At 41.4% G+C, this 20,275-nt stretch overlaps 1 long non-coding RNA gene across 1 annotated transcript in view; it reads left to right on the forward strand.

The window, feature by feature from the left end:
* The window catches only part of LOC144894456 (uncharacterized), an 85,673-nt gene extending 68,189 nt beyond the window's left edge, over positions 1-17,484 (forward strand). The window contains exon 3 of the long non-coding RNA XR_013625061.1: positions 17,449-17,484. This is a non-coding gene — a long non-coding RNA (uncharacterized LOC144894456). The remainder of the gene's footprint in view (positions 1-17,448) is intronic.
* Positions 17,485-20,275: the final 2,791 nt, after the last annotated feature.

Here is a 20,275-nt window from a genome sequence, read left to right on the forward strand (position 1 = left end):
TTTCTTCCACTTTTCTGACCAATAAATGTTGTTAGAATGTTGTATTATTGTGTTAAACAATGCCAAAGTTTCTGATAATGAGGTTTGCTCATTTTGAAGTGAGCCCTGAAAGAAGTTCGGATGGTTCTGAATGCTTGTTTTTTTTAACACAGGCTTACTGTGACATCACAGTGAGCCAGACTTCCTTATATGGGCATTCTGTACAAGCTGTTAGCTGTACAAGCTGAGTGAACCAATGCCCCGAGGCGGGTCATGACATTTCAACTGTTTTCGAAATCCAAGGAAATACAGCTGGAATGGGTGCAGATTCTGGATGATCTAGAACATTTTCTGTGCTGGTTATTGTGTGTAGCTCCTCTATAGGAGTCCACAACTCAATACAAAGCACCAAAAGATGAGCATAATAGGTGCCCTTTAAGACATCTCTGCAGAGGACTCGACTGAGCCATAAATGCAATGCACTTTTGCACAATGTATAATGCATGCACTTCTTTTGCTCCTCTTGTGCAGTTGGTGCTTTGCACTGTGGGGATTCTATTTAAAGCTGCTGGGTTAAAATGTTTTAAATGTTTGTTTAAGATCGTTGAAAGTACCACCAAATGCGTGTTTTGTATAATTTATATCCTATATCACTGTAATGTAAAATGTTGATATTTATTATAATTATATTTACCACGCCCTAAAGTCTTTACTGTACAAGCCATAACTGTGCCAATATTATCTTATGTATTTTATTTTTATTTTCACAAACAAAAATCCACAAAAAATATGAACGAGCAGGCCTGTATGTGAAATCCACTTCTTTCAGCGACAATATTGATTTTTCCATAATCCCTAATTAACTGTCTGTGTGTTTGCTGCACTGAGGAGCATTAGCTCACAAAGCTCCCTTATAGAGTGTGTGATGTAGAACACAGACATTTGCTATGGTAACATGGGACTACCATTACAGGGCACTATAGCTCTCCCAATCCGGGCCACTTGAGATGTTACCTTGGTAACCACATCCGCACGCTCCATCGGGATGGACATTTAGTACCCAGAACAAGTCAATGTGCTGCAGTAATACACAATTAATTTTGTTCCCTCTTTTTTAACAAGACACTTGCCACTTACCTAAAATGCTAAATTCCAAATAAAAAATACAACAATAAAGAACATTACAATCACCCCATGCTGTTAAACACAACAATTTAGTGATGAAAAGGAGGGTGATTATCACTATTATCACTGTCCCTTTAAATGGCTCCCTGCCTTCTTTAATTGCATTTTATCTCATTCTTCAACTGAAAGTGCAATCTTGTTATTCACACGTTTGGAGATAAAAAAAAGGAGATAATGATGTCACAGCACTAAACTTTGTCTGAGCACATTTTGGCATCACATATGCTGGCGTTGTATACATAAATTCATGTGTTTACAAAATAAGTGCACATCTTTTCATTTTCAGTATGTGGCTCTTGTTGGAAAAAAAGTTTGTCCTTTGTATGGCAGAGCATGGGCAAATGAGCAATATACATTCAAACGCAGCATCGCCATACCTTGTGTCTCTTCGGGTGTCATTAAAGAAAAAAAACTCTTGGGAAAACAATCATTAATCATGGTACCTGCAGGGTAACAATGTCTTGACACTGAGCTCCCATAAGGCGTTACCTCATCAAAATCATCCATCTGTGGGGGTTGCTAATGCATGAGCCACATCTATTGTTTCAGCCCCCAAAATATTTTTCTCCACTTTACCACAAAGTATCATTCCAAATACTGTATATTTACATTCTGAGCAGAAGATAGAATGGTGTCTGCCAACGCTTTTTCAAATGATCAAATAAATAGTCATTTTTCCAAGTGTGTGCTTGGCCTGAGTTAGGTGTCATTTTCCAAAACAGTTTTCTGTAGAGCTGCATGGCGGAGTGGTTAGAAGGCCCGAGTTCAATTCCACCTCTGCCATCTCTGTGTGAAGTTTTCTCCGGGTACTCCACACATTCCAAAAACATGCTAAATGAATTAGTGACTCTAAATTGTCCATAGGTATGTATGTGAGTGTGAATGGTTGTTTGTCTATATGTGCCCTGTGATTGGTTGACGACCAGTCCAGGGTGTACCCCGCCTCTTGCTCGAAGACAGCTGGGATAGGCTCCAGCAGGTTGAAAATGAATGAATAATGTATATCTGCATGTGCTAAAATTATGTGTGTATGTGAAATGCTTATATTGATCAGGTGCCTGTCAATAAATTATTATATTATGAAATTTTTAACAAGTTTACTAAAAACTACAGGTGTCACACCCTAAGTAATTTCCTTAGCCTTTAAATGGCCCTGTGGTCTGAAAAGAACTCCTAAAATAAATGAACTTTTACATGGTAAACGTGTTTTTATTCTGTGTGTATGCATCTGCATATTTAGTGGTCATATAAATAGAGAGCCAGCTGTTATCATTATGTGTGTATATGACTGGACAGATGGATGTTTACAATATGTTTGAATGTGACAGGACAGTATGATGTTTGTGCCTTTTGGTCAACACACATTAGTTCAGCACACTAAGATGACCAGAATGTGTAACATTAAGTACTGTTGACTACATGATCTATAAAGTAAACTGGTCTTTACCCAAGGTCAGCTGCCTATACCTTTTCTTTGACAATGTACCAATTGGGTTTTTACCTCAAATGTACTTCTGTTGTATCACCGGAATTATTTAGACATGGAGAAAATACACACAGTTACCTTGGAGTCAAGTCATTAACTTTGTGTGTAAACTGTATCTCGAGGGCCAGAAATGGATCACTGTGGCAGAGAGGAGGGACTCAGCCGTCATAGTGCCCTTGTTGTCCTTGTTCACAAACACCATGATCATGCACGCGGCATGCTATAAGGGGCTTGACTCTAGCCCCTGATAATTGGTATAGACTCTAGCCGCTAGAGTCTACCAATTGAAAGATTGCTGCTTCCTCTGCCAATTCCCCAAAGTATCCTTGAGGACCACTCTGAAGTACCCCCCCCCCTTCTGATTTCCCCTCTCTGAGACATCTTCAAGATGACTACAATTGGTACTGTATATTATAGCAATGCCTGACCAATGATTTGTTATTCGCTCCTTTGGCCTGTATACGAAAACTATGATCTCAGGGAAGAATTAAATTGGAAACACTTCTATGCTAGGACTACGTTAAAAAGCCATAGCATTTGAGTATGTGGAATCAAACTATGGAATGGATTGAGTAAGGACCTCAAACAATGCACAACGATGAGCTAATTCAAGAAACAATACAAGCAGTTGATGTTTGCTAAATACAAGGATGAAGAGTCTTGAACCAGTCATGATGTGCTATACATATCACTATATTGACACTTACTATGGTACCCATTATGTTATTGGATGCTCATATCACTTCCTACTTTGGTACAGGACAAAAAATTACAAAATTAAAAAAAAAACAAAAAAACCTTAAACTGTATTATGGAAAGCAGGAAGTGAACAAATGTAACAGTTACTGATTGCAAAAGTACCAGATGGAGGGGTAGGATTTAATAAGCTTTGCTTCTTCCTACTCCTTTTGGACATGTGGAACTGTGAACTGATTATGGGATGCACTCAATTGTAATCTGATGCATGTTCAAATGAAATAAAACCATTACCATTACTACAGAAACCAGTTTCTCTTTACATAAGTCTTTATATAAGTCCTCTTTTGCTATGCAATATGTACGGTGTTTTCCTCTGTGTGTCTCTGTGTTGCCGTATGTGTGTACGCAGTAATGACAGTGTAGAAAAGACCTTGTAACCCATGCCCACTGAATGTTCACATGCTAACTCCCACATGCTTTTCACCATTGCTCTGCAATCGCTTCCCTTTGCTGTTTTATGTAAAACATGATGTCAGGCTGCATGTTTGATAGATACCTAGATAAATGGCAGGGAATACTGGGAATTGAAGCAACAATTGAAAGGCAACAATTGTACCCCGTATCCCTCTTGCATTGTGCCAAAGCCGCCATATCCTTGCTGTAGTTTCTTAAGTCTTTTTTTTTTTCAAACTTTGCAATTAACCATTCTCTCAGTAGAACAATTCTAACACTTCATTGTATTCCTTAATGCCCCTACCTCTGTCATCCTCTGTCAAACTCACCCCCGGTTTGATCAGTGTTATAAACTATATACTACTTTACAGAGGAAAAGTTTTCATTCAAGCAAACACATCCCATACATAATATTGTAGACCAGGCTCAAAGCAAACAATATGGAATGTAAGATGTTGACAAGGCTGTTGGAGTCTTGGCAGCGGTCCTGTGGATGCTAAATCTGACCATATGGCTTGTTATGGGATATGATTTAACATGTCTGCATGTCATGCAGATGCTCGTAAGAAGGCCAGTCATAACATTGACTTCATCTTTATTTCATACATTCTCCGACCACATTTAATTACAATAATGTCTTTATGAGGTTCCCAGTAGAACCAGTAGAATTCAAGAAAGAAAAAAACAAACGCCCACACAAGGTGCTCTACCTCCCTATGGTCATGATAAAGCAGAAGAATCACAGCTCAGCTATTCTGATGTTACAGATGAGGGGTGTCCAAAGTGCTGCTCAGGGGCCATTTACAAACCACGACTGTATTTTTATTGGCGCTCTGCAGATTCTAATAATAAATAATAAAAGCAGCAGTAATTTTATCACAGAAAAGATGAAATATTAGAGGAATTAATTAAGTCATAATAGTAAGAAAAAAAAACAAAGATGAAATATATATATATATATATATATAAAATACATATTTTTATAACGCACAGACAAAGACATGTGTTCATGTCTCACATAAGGATCGTGGATAAAAAAGCATTTTTTCTTTAAGTCGTCAAATTAAACAAATAATAAAATTGCAATTTTAGAACATTGTGGTTGGGTACAAGTTATAATGTGAATGAGAATAAAGTGAAAATATTTTGAAAATAAATACATAATATTACAAGAAAAAATGTACAAGAAAAAAGTTAAAATATTCATATAAAAATACAGTATTAATGAAAAAAATAAATTAAAAATGTCATACTAACTCAAACACAAAGCTGAGATGCAGGCTGTTTTTTAATATGTATGAATAAAATTAAATAATATTATATGTTATATATTATACTGAATATAAACTAGGGCGGCACGGCGATCGAGTGGTTAGCGCGCAGACGTCACAGCTAGGAGACCAAGGTTCAAATCCACCCTCGGCCATCTCTGTGTGGAGTTTGCATGTTCTCCCCGTGCATGCGTGGGTTTTCTCCGGGTACTCCGGTTTCCTCCCACATTCCAAAAACATGCTAGGTTAATTGGCGACTCCAAATTGTCCATTGGTATGAATGTGAGTGTGAATGGTTGTTTGTCTATATGTGCCCTGTGATTGGCTGACGACCAGTCCAGGGTGTACCCCGCCTCTCGCCCAAAGACAACTGGGATAGGCTCCAGCACCCCCGCGACCCTCGTGAGGAAAAGCGGTAGAAAATGAATGAATGAATGAATGAATATAAACTAAATATTTTCTACTTTTAAAAGTTCAGGCGTATGTAAAAGTGGTGCCTGCATCCGTTCATTTTTTAGTACATATCGAAGTATATTGAGAAAGCCGACTTCAGCACCGTATTTGTCCCACACGAATATTGAATCAGCTCTAAGATAAGGAGACTGGATTTATTTCGCACGGCACTACAGTAGATCAGCTCGCTGCTGAAGCTTGTTGCAATGTGGAGGCTGTCAGGTGCCAATGTGCTATATTGTAACATGAATTGTAGCGGGGTGTGTGTTAATCAACAGAAACTGCAGGGCAAGAGAAGGTCAGGGAGGAGATTGGCTTTTTTTGAACTAAGCGTAAACAGTCCCTGTCGAAAGCTGTGGAAAAAGCTAAAACGGAAGATATGGCTGTGAGAAGCACATGGGAGAAGCTGTTCAAAGCCGGTCCATAATCCATTTCTAGCCGAGAACGCCCCTCTCTCTCGTCCCCCCTCTCTTCCGTCGCTCTAATCTCTGACACCGCGTTAACATTTAAATTTTCACAGCAATTTGAATCCAGTATGTCACCAACACCTCAATTTATTCATTGACACTAATTACTTTGGCCTGCAATGCGAGAAGAAGGCTATAACCCTCTCACGGTTAATGTTTGATGATTGCCTCACAGTCCCATGGGGGGGTAAATATGACCTTTTCTTAATGTATTATCAGTAAACTAAGCAACAAGACACTAATCACAATAATGTGGTGACCCCGTTTAAAAGGCACGTCATTCTATTTCGATTCATTAGCAGCAGATAACAATGACAACTTGAAATTTGTAAGATGTGGTTCTTGTGTACGCCGTATTCACGCCGATGTACAGGAAGATGATTGTGACTGTGAGAAGCCTTCCATTTTCACTTGTTTTGGTCACATGCATATTCATTCATTCATTCATTTTCTACCGTTTATGCTCATGAGCTGTCTTCGGGCAAAAGGCGGGGTACACCCTGGACTGGTCGCCAAGCCAATCACAGGGCACATATAGACAAACAACCATTCACACTCACATTCATACCTATGGACAATTTGGAGTCGCCAATTAACCTAGCATGTTTTTGGAATGTGGGAGGAAACCGGAGTACCCGGAGAAAACCCACGCATGCACGGGGAGAACATGCAAACTCCACACAGAGATGGCCTGAGGGTGGAATTGAACTCAGGTCTCCTAGCTGTGAGGGCTGCGCGCTAACCACTAGCAACATGCACAATAGTTCATATTTTTATATGTTGTTATATTATTTCCACTGCATTGCAACCTAAAAAATTAGATGCAGCTCAGTGGCAAGTGGCTATTTGAGCTATTTTTAGAACAGGCTGGTGGGCAATCACGTGGTCCTTAGTGGTGACCTGGTGCCCGCAGGCACCGTGTTGGTGACCCCCCATGCCGCAGTGGTTCCCAACCTTTTCACAGTCCCATACCTCTTCAGACATTTGACCTAAGCACACAATAAAACATCATATTCTGAATTATTATTTCTCATCTGTTTGTTATGGTTAGTTCATTATACAATCCATTTTTTGGGAGGGAGAAGAGCATGTCTTTCTTAATTGTCCCTTCATGTATGTATGTTCATGTGGTAGGCCGGTTATATCTATTGCCTCATCCAGATGTAGTGTGAAAAATTCACTGGCTTGGTTTGTTTGCGCTGTAGTAGCTTTTTACAACATCCTCCGCCACCTCCTATTCTCTGCACGCTGCCTCTGTCCCACCTCGGCATGCTGCTCAATGCTGGCATAACGCTGAGCAGCAGGCTGGGTTTTGTGTTTTTTTGTTATTGTTTAGTTCTTGTTGTGCCTGTTGTAACTGATTTCCCTGTTTTTGGTTTTGTTTAGGGATTTAGTTGGGCCTTTTTTCTTGTTTAGGGGTACTGGCGAGGTGACGGGATGACAGCATTGGCCTGTTCACCTCACCGTTCTTTTGTTTCTTTGGGACGGCACATCAGGACTTTATTCTTTTTTAGGTTATTTCGGTGACTTCCTTTGCCCTCCTTAAATTTGTTTGGTTCTCCCAGGTCATAACATATTTTGGGGGGGGCTCTTCATATTAGTTCCGGTGTTTATGCATGCAGGTGAGCATGATTAGTGCAGGTAATTTTGTGTGTGGGTTAGCTTTTGGTGCATTAGCCTTTGGTGTTGTGTGCTGCATTGAATCTTTGTTCATTCATTCATTTTCTGTCGCTTATCCTCACAAGGGTCGCAGGGGTGCTGGAGCCTATCCCAGCTGTCTTCGGGCACCCTGGACTGCTCGCCAGCCAATCACAGGGCACATATAGACAAACAACCATTCACACTCACATTCATACCTATGGACAATTTGGAGTCACCAATTAACCTAGCATGTTTTTGGAATGTGGGAGGAAACCGGAGTACCCGGAGAAAACCCACGCATGCACAGGGAGAACATGCAAACTCCACGCAGAGATGGCCGACAGTGGAATTGAACCCTGGTCTCCTAGCTGTGAGGTCTGCGTGCTAACCACTTGACTGCCGTGCCTCATTTAGCAGCTAACACAAAAAAATATATTTACATGGCAGAGAAACAGAGGCCTTCATAGTCGCAATAGGTACCTCCCGATGACATGCATTGTTAACTAGCTTATACTAATTCATTTAGTTATGTTAGAATGCAAAAGAAAAGGTGTTCATGTTTCACATACGGATTGTGAATGGAAACACTGCAGAAAGAGGTGCAGAATCTGGAAGATCTAGTAAGCTTTCTGTGCAGGTTATCATGTGTAGCTGCTCGATAGAAGTCCACAACTCCACCCTCAATTCAATTCCACCCTCGGCCATCTCTGTGTGGAGTTTGCATGTTCTCCCCGTGCATGTGTGGGTTTTCTCCGGGTACTCCGGTTTCCTCCCACATTCCAAAAACATGCTAGGTTAATTGGCGACTCCAAATTGTATGTATGGTATGAATGTGAGTGTGAATGGTTGTTTGTCTATATGTGCCCTGTGATTGGCTGGCGACCAGTCCAAGGTGTACCTCGCCTCTCGCCCATAGATGGCTGGGATAGGCTCCAGCACCCCCCGCGACCCTTGTGAGAAAAAAGCGGTAGAAAATGAATAAAATACTGTTCACACGTCCATCCGTTTTCTATGCCGCTTATCCCAAGTCGTGTTGTTATATTTTTTTTGGGTGTTTACAGCATGTGACTGTCTACCAATCATGCAGAAATTGTTGTTCAGCATCACTTCAGCAGCTGCTGTCAATCAAATGTCACAATGATGAATCCTACTGCTCGATCCTTTAACCTTCACTTTGTTTCAATGCTGAACCCAAGCTGAATAAACGAAACATATTCTAAGATACATGTGAGTTTTGACTCATTGCTTGTGGTCCAGTGTGCCACATACTGTATATGCTTGATGCTAAGCCAAAAATGTAGCTGTAAAAATATGTGTTAAGACACATTTCTAATTCTATTTGCCGCAAGGTTTCTTGTACAGTAGAGTAGGAGTCTTGTAGTTTTTCCTGCTGCTGTATTTCACCCCTGAGTGCTGTAAAGCTGATTTATAATTGGGAGGGGCCTGTGGGCTGCAATCAGCCTATTTCCATCAGCATTACAGCAGCATGACAACATCCAGCTGTCCCTGATGTGCCGCCCAGGTCCAATGTAGAGCTTGTCTGCTCTGCTTTTTCACTCAGAAAGAAAACTTGCCCACACAGTGTCACACGCTGATTGTGCATGCTCCCACACATGCTCAATCAGCAAATGAAATATTTAAGTCAGTCAGTGGGAAGAGATCTGTAGTTGTGATTTACAAGAGAATATCTGACAAATCATAGGGCACATTTCTAGTTTCAGAAATGCTAGGATATTTTCTCCGTATGCGTGGTATGATACTGGTCTGCAATGACCTCAATATTATGAGCAGTTTTTTTTTTACCTGTCCCCTTCCTTGTACCTCTGCTTCAAGTATTCCCTACCTTATTTTACCATACTGAGGCATTTTAACATTGGACTGATCCTTTGTGATCAAGTCCCAATTTGAGTTCTACACTTTTTTTTTCAAATAGACCTAAAGGGGCACTGGAGCTCATATAGTCCGTATATCCCATATGTATTTTAAGTACATAGAAATGATATCAGTTCTACTACTGCCTGCCTTTGTTCATTCTGAGTTAAATATGGATACAATATTCAACCCTCATTGGAAACTACAAAGAACCTTTCAATAGATGACCAATTTTTGTGTAATATTAATGTGATTATTGCAAAGTATAGGGTCATTCTAAGTGAAACTGCACTCTCATATATACGTACATATATATGTAATGTCAGGGCTCTACATTAAATACAAAAATGACTTGCCCATGGGGAATCCTTAAGGTGAGAACTACTTGCCCGAACTTGCCCCATGTAAAATGAAAAGACTGCCATAATGATATCATATATCAATACAGTAAACCTCGGATATATCGGATTCAATTGTTCCCACTGGTTTTGTCCGATATAAGCGAAATCCGTTATATGCGTATACCGGAAAATGTCCGTTTTACGCATATATCGGATTTATATCCGGTATATGCATAAATCGGATTTTATCCGTTATAAAAAGGCACTTCCTTGACTATGTTTCCAATGTACCTGGACGCGCAGGCAACGCTGCAAATGACGTCGTATAGCGGCCTGTCACAATGCGGCCATCCGATATATGCGAGGGAAATTTAATGGAAATGCATTGGAACGGGACTGGAGATTTTGTCCGAAATAGGCGAAATCCGTTATAAAAAATCCGATATATGCAATTAATTTTTATTGGAAATGCATTACAGAAAAATTGGTTCTTTTTTATCTGTCCGTTGTGAGCGAATTTCCGATATATCCGAGTCCGATATATCCGAGGTTTACTGTATATGCTGATAATTCATCAGATAATAGTACTGACGCATTGTATTTGGAGGAATGTCTGAAAAATTGTGGAGGTGTATGTTAACATGGAATGCCATACTACCTTACACATCGTAGTCGTAGTAAGCAGTGATATTTATAAGTTGTGCACCGCAATGGAACATTATTGAATAGACACATTTGTGTACTAGTAAAGTGTTTTTAATCCATAAAAAAAATGCTCAATGGTCAAACAATAATTTGTGAAGCAAAGGTGAGAAAAACACACAGAGAAATGGAAGCGCTAGATTTTGTAGCTTGTGCAAAAATCAGCACTTGGTATTGGATCTAATCGATGGTGTTTCATTGTGACCACTTCAAATTGTCACAGCAATGTGATTCACTCACCTGTGCCATCATTTGATTTGCTGCCGCTAATAAAATACTTGTTTAGGAGGCACTGGTTCATCACTTTTTGCTGTTTTTCTTCACAAGTTGTTGAAGAATTAGACCATGTTGGCAGGGACGCCATGATAGAGGTTTTCCTAGTCAAACCATCGCTGATCGCGAACAAGAACGGGTGTGGGTAAAACACGGACTGTGGACCGCGGACCGTGGTCTTAATAAACGATTCTGATTGGTCCATTTCAAGATTTTCAAGGATTGGTTTGCAAATTACCACCGGAATTACGCAGTCCGTATTTTACCAACACCCAACAAGAACCGCTTTTAAAAAAACTCTTGGCAGTATGGCATTCCAAAGTGCACTTGCCCGACGGGAATATCACTGATTGGATTTACTTGCCCCAATTTTGTTTTAACTTGCCCCGGGCCATCGGTACATCGTTATTGTCGAGCCCTGAATGTAATCTATGATGATGTAATGTATTAACTATCCATATCCATGTGTTACATTTGACATATGTTGGCAGTGGTGCAAAAGTACATTGATATCTCCATTATAGACTGTAATTAGACAGAGTTTCCATTCATTCATTCATTCATTTTCTACCGCTGGAGCCTATCCCAGCTGTCTTCGGGCGAGAGGCGGGTTACACCCTGGACTGGTTGCCGGCCAATCACAGGGCACATATAGACAAACAACCATTCACACTCACATTCATACCTATGGACAATTTGGAGTCGCCAATTAACCTAGCATGTTTTTGGAATGTGGGAGGAAACCGGAGTACCCGGAGAAAACCCACGCATGCACGGGGAGAACATGCAAACTCCACACAGAGATGGCCGAGGGTGGAATTGAACGCTGGTCTCCTAGCTGTGAGGTCTGCGTGCTAACCACCGGACCGCCGTGCCGCCCTGGAGTTTCCATGTTATCCTCAAATGTGTTTTTTTCATATGTGGCCGCACGGTGGTTGAGTGGTTCGCATGTTGACTACACAGTCAGGAGATTGAGATGCTTAGACATCTCCGTGTGGAGTTTGCATGTTCTCCCTGTGCGTGTTTGGGGGTTCTCTCCGGGTACTCCGGTTTCCTACCACATTCCAAACTTCCATAGGTATGAATGTGAGGATTAGCAGCATAATGGATGGATGGATTGTCCGTAGATGAGAATGTGAGTGTGTCCATGCCCCATGAAACTCGTGGTGAGCACAGGCAGTGTAGAAAACGACCTTTTGCAACAAATGAATGACAAAAAACAAGGTTCCATTGTAGCAACACACTCTTGATAGTGTCATCAAATTGCAACATTTTGGATACAGCTCTTGTATTATATTGCATCATTTGATTGTACACAGGTGTAGCACTGGATGTGTTAGAGAGTGTACTTGGGAAGATTCCACCCAGACCGAACAAAGCTGAATGCAGTACATGCAGTACATCATCAAATCAGTGACTCACAGAAGCATGACATCTTGAGCTTTTTCCCTTCAATGTCCCCAGCTGCCCCAAATAATTTACAATAAAATATCAAGCTTGTTACGCTGCAGCTCTGCAAATTGGGAGCACAGCTGGCAGAACACGACTTTGCTCTCATGGCAGTCGGATTGGGGCTTCAACTGGGCACAAAATGTAAAAAAAACAAATGGAAACTATAATTAAAAGACTATTTAAAAAAATGATTATTTAGAATATAAACAATTTTGTACCCATTTCCTTCTTTGAGCATCTGTGGTATAATTTTATCCACAATTGAGTGGCAACTAGACATAATATAGAAAGGTTTGAGGTGCTCAATTAAGCGTTTAAACCCGACTTTAGTCACCACAGACAGGGGGCAGTAATCGTTTTTGTTATAACTGATGACTGGGAGTGGGGTTTTGCCACGCTTTGCAAATGTGACATCGGCCGTGGATGTTTCATTCCTCAAATACCCGATGAATTTGATCGCGTTAAAAGTCCAAGGTTCTGTACCATCACGGGAATTTTGAGCATAACAAGTGTTGTCTGTTGTCTTTTTCGGACTTAACGAAAAATCACTCCTGCTTTATGCTTATCATGTTAGCACATGCTGTGGGTGGTGTCTGGAATCGACCACTTGTATCGGAGTGCCGATATCAAAGACTTTAGATGCAGGCTGATTTTATCTGATACGTGTTTTTTGCTGATATCAACCTGATATGCGATATCACCGACTAGTTATATGCTCAACGTGGACCAGTTTGCCACAAAAAAAATACAAAATATACAAAAAGACCAATCTCAATTAGACAAAATGGTCCAATTTGATTGTGTGTGTTGTTTGTAAATTTCTAACTATTTACAGTAAAATAACATAACGTCAAAAAAATATTACACAACAAAATATAAATTAAAATGGGAAAAATTAAACAACATTGCAGCATCCAGAGGTTTTGCTAATCTTTATGAAAGCTTGTCATTCAAAAGGAGAAAACTGTCAAAATCTGTGTTGTTGCCCGATTGTTTAGTTTCACTTTTTATCTCTACTTCCTGTTTGATGCCTTTATTTTATAATGTAATGCCATTATACTGCTAATTCATTCATTTTCTACTGCTTATCCTCACAAGGATAAGCTGGCTGGAGCCTATCCCAGCTGTCTTCGGGCGAGAGGCGGGGTACACCCTGTTCTGGTCACCAGCCAAGCACAGGGCACATATAGACAAACAACCATTCACACTCACATTCATACCTATGGACAATTTGGAGTCACCAATTAACCTAGCATGTTTTTTGGAATGTGGGAGGAAACCGGAGTACCCGGAGAAAACCCACACATGCACGGGGAGAACATGCAAACTCCAGATGGCTGCGGGTGGAATTGAACTTGGGTCTCCTAGCTCCTAACCACTCGTCCACCGTGCAGCCCACTGCTCATTCAACAACTAATAAATATGTGTTTTAACCTCCAAACGGGTCTCCTCTCTCGCATCCTGGGGTCGCGCTACATCATCACAATGCCGAGATGGGACAAAAGCCCCTCGGCTTCGGTTCCCCGCTGCTCATTTTCCTCACCTTCCCAGCTTGCTTGAGTCTTTTGCCAGTTGATTGTTATTTTCATATAAAAGATTCATCAAATAAAACATTCCTTTAACTCCAAATGTCCAGGGTATAGTATCAATAATTATGGTCTTAAATATATTTTAGAGCTGAATCGTGTGATTATGTTTAGTCTAGAACAAGGATGCTAATCTGTTTCTGTTTCTGCCCACATTGTGAATGTTAGAACCTTGTCAAGGTCAGCAGGCTTTCAACTGTTCTTTTATTAGTTTGGAATGTTTACAGTCAGCCATTTTCCAAGGCTTCACAGTACGTCAATATGAGCCTAGTGTACTGCAGTATATTACCATGTCAGCTTGAAGCATGGAGTAAAGGTGTTTTTTTCACCTTTTATTATCCTGCATTATTAAATCCCGCTGTGACACCCCCCCCCCCCCACACTTTATACTTTATAAAAAGACATTGTAGCTATAACATTTGTAAAATGATACAGTGTCACCACACAGGAAAAGAAGAAGCCGTTCCTTACATCTTACCTTAACAATGGTTCAATTCTTGTTTCTTGGCAATTTCATTTCCAAACAGAGCGTGACATTAAAAAAAATGTTTTTTCTAGTCTGCCTGGCTGGCAGTGCGCACTTATTGATTTTTGCCTATTTAATTCTTCCTTCGGGAGATAATATGCAGCCGAGGAAATGCTTTGTATTATTTCACAATGAAAATAGCATACATCTAATTCAGTGTGTTCTTCATGGTGTTGACTAATATCAACAAAATAAGAAGATCTATTGTCATGTTCTGTCTAGTTTGGTTTTCTTTAGTATTTAAGTTATTCCTTGTTGCGTCTCTTATTTTATCATTTCCTGTCTGGCACCCGACTTTCTCTTTCCCATGATGTTTTGTTAACGCTTAATCATCATCACCCACTGTTGACACCTCAACAAGCAGTCAAGGCTAAACGGAACGGCACAATACGGCGCAACGGGAATAATCCGTTTGTGGGGGGGTCAAACCAGCAGTGAACTCCCTGGCCTCAGTACTCGGTTTGGTTTTATCCACCTCATGTGAGCAGAATGAGGGCACATATGCTGACTTGATGTGCTCCATCCCTGGGTAGTGCTACGACATATACTGTAACACAACGTAACAGTCCATGTTGTCATTGTGCATGGACTTTATCCACATATTAAATGTACATTTGAATGATCACTAGCTAACGAGCTAGGAGACCTGGGTTCGATTCCCCGCTCGGGCATCTCTGGGTTTCCTCCCACATTCCAAAAACATGCTAGGTTAATTGGCGACTCCAAATTGTCCATAGGTATGAATGTGAGTGTGAATGGTTGTTTGTCTATATGTGCCCTGTGATTGGCTGGCCACCAGTCCAGGGTGTACCCCGCCTCTCGCCCGAAGACAGCTGGGATAGGCTCCAGCACCCCCGCGACCCTCGTGAGGAAAAGCGGTAGAAAATGAATGAATGAATGATCACTAGCTAACGAGCTAGGAGACCCGGGTTCGATTCCCTGCTCGGGCATCTCTGGGTTTCCTCCCACATTCCAAAAACATGCTAGGTTAATTGGTGACTCCAAATTGTCCATAGGTATGAATGTGAGTGTGAATGGTTGTTTGTCTATATGTGCCCTGTGATTGGCTGGCCACCAGTCCAGGGTGTACCCCGCCTCTCGCCCGAAGACAGCTGGGATAGGCTCCAGCACCCCCGCGACCCTCGTGAGGAAAAGCGGTAGAAAATGAATGAATGAATGATCACTAGCTAACGAGCTAGGAGACCCGGGTTCGATTCCCTGCTCGGGCATCTCTGGGTTTCCTCCCACATTCCAAAAACATGCTAGGTTAATTGGTGACTCCAAATTGTCCATAGGTATGAATGTGAGTGTGAATGGTTGTTTGTCTATATGTGCCCTGTGATTGGCTGGCGACCAGTTCAGGGTGTACCCCGCCTCCCGCCCGAAGACAGCTGGGATAGGCTCCAGCACTCCCGCGACCCTCGTGAGGAAAAGCGCTAGAAAATGAATGAATGAATGAATGAATGATCACTAGCTAACGAGTGGTTAGCACAATAGGAGACCCAGGTTTGATTCCCTGCTCGGGCAGCTCTGGGTTTCCTCCCACATTCCAAAAACATGCTAGGTTAATTGGCGACTCCAAATTGTCCATAGGTATGAATGTGAGTGTGAATGGTTGTTTGTCTATATGTGCCCTGTGATTGGCTGGCGGCCACCAGTCCAGGGTGTACCCCGCCTCTCGGTGAAGACAGCTGGGATAGGCTCCAGCACCCTCGCGGCCCTTTTGAGGATAAGCAGTACAGAAAATAGATGGATAGACCACTTCCACAATAAGAGAAGTGTCTTAGAATGTGTCATCACGCCACTGGTGGGTTCACATTGAAAGCTGGCTGCATCTCCACAGGTTACTTTGTATTTCAACATGAATTATTTGGAATGCGGATGAGTTTATAGACCACGGAAAGAGAACCACAGATTCATTTTATGTGTAACCACATTAATGTGATTTTTTTTTTTTTTTTTTACTCAAGTGACATGTAGTTTAAGATTGAAAAGTTGTTTCTTTCATTTGGAGTCACTCATTATTTCCAAAGATGAAATGTCTTGTGCTTACAATGTATCATTGCCAGAGCAGCAATTGGACCGGGCAACCATGTCGGTCCCTTGTGATAATATTACTCATGAGTGCCATTGAAGATACAAAGTGCTGTTCTCTTTATCCGTGTTAAAAAGTGTAAAAGGCCAGTTGCAGCCTGAAGCGTCATCATGCCAACTATAAAAACAGAGCTTGACTTATCACCAAAAACACAACTTATGGTGCAAAATTGTGCGTGTCAGTCACATTTTGGTCCAGGTGCATCCATGTTCCAATGAAAGTGCTTTTAACTCACGCTATCCTCCAATGACTCACATTACAAGTCCATCATGGATGCGTTCGTCAGCTGTCCTCTCCTCACCTTGAATACCATAGCACGCAGTTTCAGAATAGGATGTGTTTAATCACGCCACAGCCATATTGCCTGGTGTATTACCGAACACCGCGGCACTCTGCTGTGCATTGTGTTGTCTTCATCTCATTTCATCCTCAACGTCTGAGGCAGATTTCCTCGCAGGGGGCGCTTGCAGACATTTGAATTAAAGCTGCAAAACTATTAAAAATGTATGGTCTGACCTATATTTTTCATGCAAATAAATAAATAAGCAGGGGTTTAGGGAGGATGATGCAAATCTTCAGAAGTGGGACACAGGACAAGCTAATAGCGTTTTAACAATGAGGACTTTAATGGAGACCGACCGGTCCTGTCTCACACTCCCTCACCTCATCTCCACTCTCCATCCTTCCTGTCTGCCGCAGTGTTGTCCCCTCATGGCCGTGTTGGAATTGGCCTCTTTTACGGCACTTTATGACAACCGGTGACTAACCTCTATTTGCACCCTTCAAGGCAGCACAAAGAATGACTTCCCTTGCATGTCGTAACGTTATGGTGGACGGTTTTCTGGGTTTTTATCACCTCCACCAAGAAGGTTATGTTTTTTAATGGCAGGTGTTTATATGTGCAGTTTTTCTTGATACAACCAGGATGTTAAACAAATGCTAACTTTTATTTCCTGTGTGTGTGCAGGGTGAGAAGCTAGGATGTGAAGTTTCACCTGGAGGAACAAAAGGTAGGGATGGACATTTATTAACTTGAAAAAATTGAAATTAATCAATCAAGCCAATTTCAACTGGCCATTTTGATTATTTTTACTGATTTTTCAAGGCACACAGAATATTATGTTCTTGGGCTACATAGACATGGTACATACCAAAATAAAGATGAGACCCACATCGTTCATCAGTAAAAGTTTTTTTCTACCTTTTTCTGTTGTTTAGCAGTAAAACACAGGTAAGTTTCAGCAAAATATTAACCAAAAAGGGACAAAGAAGGCTCTTTATGAAAAGATAACTTTCACTTTGACACAAATTTAACAAAATATATTTAGCCAAAATGTCTAAACAAGGATGCCACAACATAAACAACACAAAAAAATGTTGGTTTACAAGAGAAACCTCCTTCGCAGTACATGGCGAGAATACTTATTTAAGGAATTAAGCTTGGAATTACATTATTGTAATTCAATTTCATTTTCCACTCTTAAAAGGTGTAAAGCTATGTTGTTGTGATTGGGCGTTCATGTTTATAAAAAAAACGCAGAACTACGTCATTGGTATTGAATGAGTTTTGCAAAATGCTGCCACTTGCAACTTCACAATCTGCATCTTTGCCCGTGTGACAGTTTTGTGTTTTTTCTTGTCTACCTCTGTTCCTAAATCATGCCCTTATTTTGTATTCACTTCCTCTGTTGCTCTGTTACGTTTTCCGTTCCTTTCAATTATCTCCCGCACCTGTTTTCTATTTTCTGTTGCCTATTTAGTTCAGGTGCGCGCTCCTTCCTTTGTCGGTTCATTGTCTTCTGTTGAGTTGTACTTGGTAGCGTGTCGTTCTGCTACATAGCAAAAAAAATGAATATATTTTTACTTGCATTTGGGTCCTAATCTCTGCATCCTGGGGTCGAACCGAAAAACTCACAAGCCGCACCGTGACAGCTTTCTTTGGCTCCATTTGGGGTGGTTTTTCAGCCAAGATCAAAACAAAAACTTAACTGTGTTCGTTAGCAATGAACTACATAGTCAACTGTTGATGATGTCATAGATAAGGCAATAGAGCTGACTTCCTGTTACTTACTAATAGGTTGCTAACATGAATGGTTTGTGATAAAATTATGTAGTAAATTAATATGAGGGCGGCACGGCGGCCGAGTGGTTAGCGTGCAGACCTCACAGCTAGGAGACCAGGGTTCCATCCCACCCTCGGCCATCTCTGTGTGGAGTTTGCATGTTCTCCCCGTGCATGCGTGGGCTTTCTCCGGGTACTCCGGTTTCCTCCCACATTCCAAAAACATGCTAGGTTAGTGGTTAGCACGCTAGGAGACCCAGGTTTGATTCCCCGCTCGGGCATCTCTGGGTTCCCTCCCACATTCCAAAAACATGCTAGGTTAATTGGTGACTCCAAATTGTCCATAGGTATGAATGTGAGTGTGAATGGTTGTTTGTCTATATGTGCCCTGTGATTGGCTGGTGACCAGTCCAGGGTGTACCCCGCCTCTCGCACGAAGACAGCTGGGATAGGCTCCAGCACCCCCACGACCCTCGTGAGGAAAAAGCGGTAGAAAATGAATGGATGAATGAATTAATATTTACTCTAAATAGAAAATGTACGCAAAGCAAGGAAAAATTATAGTGTACATTTTTTTTACTTTAACCAAAAAACATGCTAATTAGGTTGTAGGCTAACCAAGGTTCCACTGTACGTCTTAATACTTCAACTTAGGTGTAGGTCTGCTCTCTGAGTCAAGGTAATAACGATATTGCCTTCCCGCTTCCATTTTGCCACTGCACTGCTTTTTCGAAGCGTCTTGCTCATTTCCTTGTCTGCCACTCTGTGACTTGTCTCACTGGATTACTTCCCCCCTCCACCATTCCCACAATGTCAGGCAGGGACCATGGCAGTGAGAATAAAGGCCACGGATGTCTCTTGCCTCATTCATGATGGACTGTCGTTGTCTGATGACTGCCGCTACCAACCTTCACAGAAAGGAAGAAAAAGTAGAAAACAAAACCATCAACAGCAAATGTGGGTGTGTTGAGCCTTGGTCTTGGTCATTAACGTGAGGAAAAATGAATCTTTTTTTTTTTTTTTTTTTTAAAGCGAAAGCAGCTTTGAGTTAAGGCATTAACATAATTTGTCATTTTGCCGGCGTACAAGAAAAGGTCACCTTGTTATCTCTCACATGGTCTTGTGTGGCATCGGTTTTCAGGATGAAATCTGTTTATAGACCACGGTTGTAACACTGACCCTCACAATGTGATGGGAGTGTAACCTTTTAGCTCATGTTTTCTCAAAGGCCATCTTGTGTCCGACGCAACTCAGAAACCAGCGCTGTATGTAATAGTGTGTATGTTCTTTATGCTTGTGTGTCTACGTTCAGGCGAGGCTGCTGGCTGCTTTTGTGAAGCAGAAGAGTGTATTCATGCTGAAATGACTAATTGGGAAGTATAGTGTACTTGCTCATTTGATGCGCCAAACAACGTATTCCCTTTGCATGGATAACTGCAGGTTTATGCCCTGAATACACAGCTCATGTGCAGCTACTTACACCGCTGTAGCCTGCTGATTATAAAGCCGGTGAGAATTTTATGAGAGTCCTTATCCCTTTTTTTTGGCCCTGTGTTTGCACTGTGCTCTCTACCCTGCGGGACTTCCTCACAACCCCCCCAACCCCCTTCTTTCTGCACCTCTGTTGTTGCCACAAGCTTGGCATCAAAGACCCATTAAAAGGGGCCTCATCTAAATGAACTTGACAGCAAAGCCAAGGCGTGGTGATGTGGGTGGACATGCAAATCAATAT

The sequence above is a fragment of the Doryrhamphus excisus genome, linkage group LG20 (genome assembly GCF_037039965.1).
Source record: "Doryrhamphus excisus strain RoL-2023G ecotype Guam linkage group LG20, RoL_Dexc_Guam_v1.1, whole genome shotgun sequence".
NCBI lineage: Eukaryota > Metazoa > Chordata > Actinopteri > Syngnathiformes > Syngnathidae > Doryrhamphus > Doryrhamphus excisus.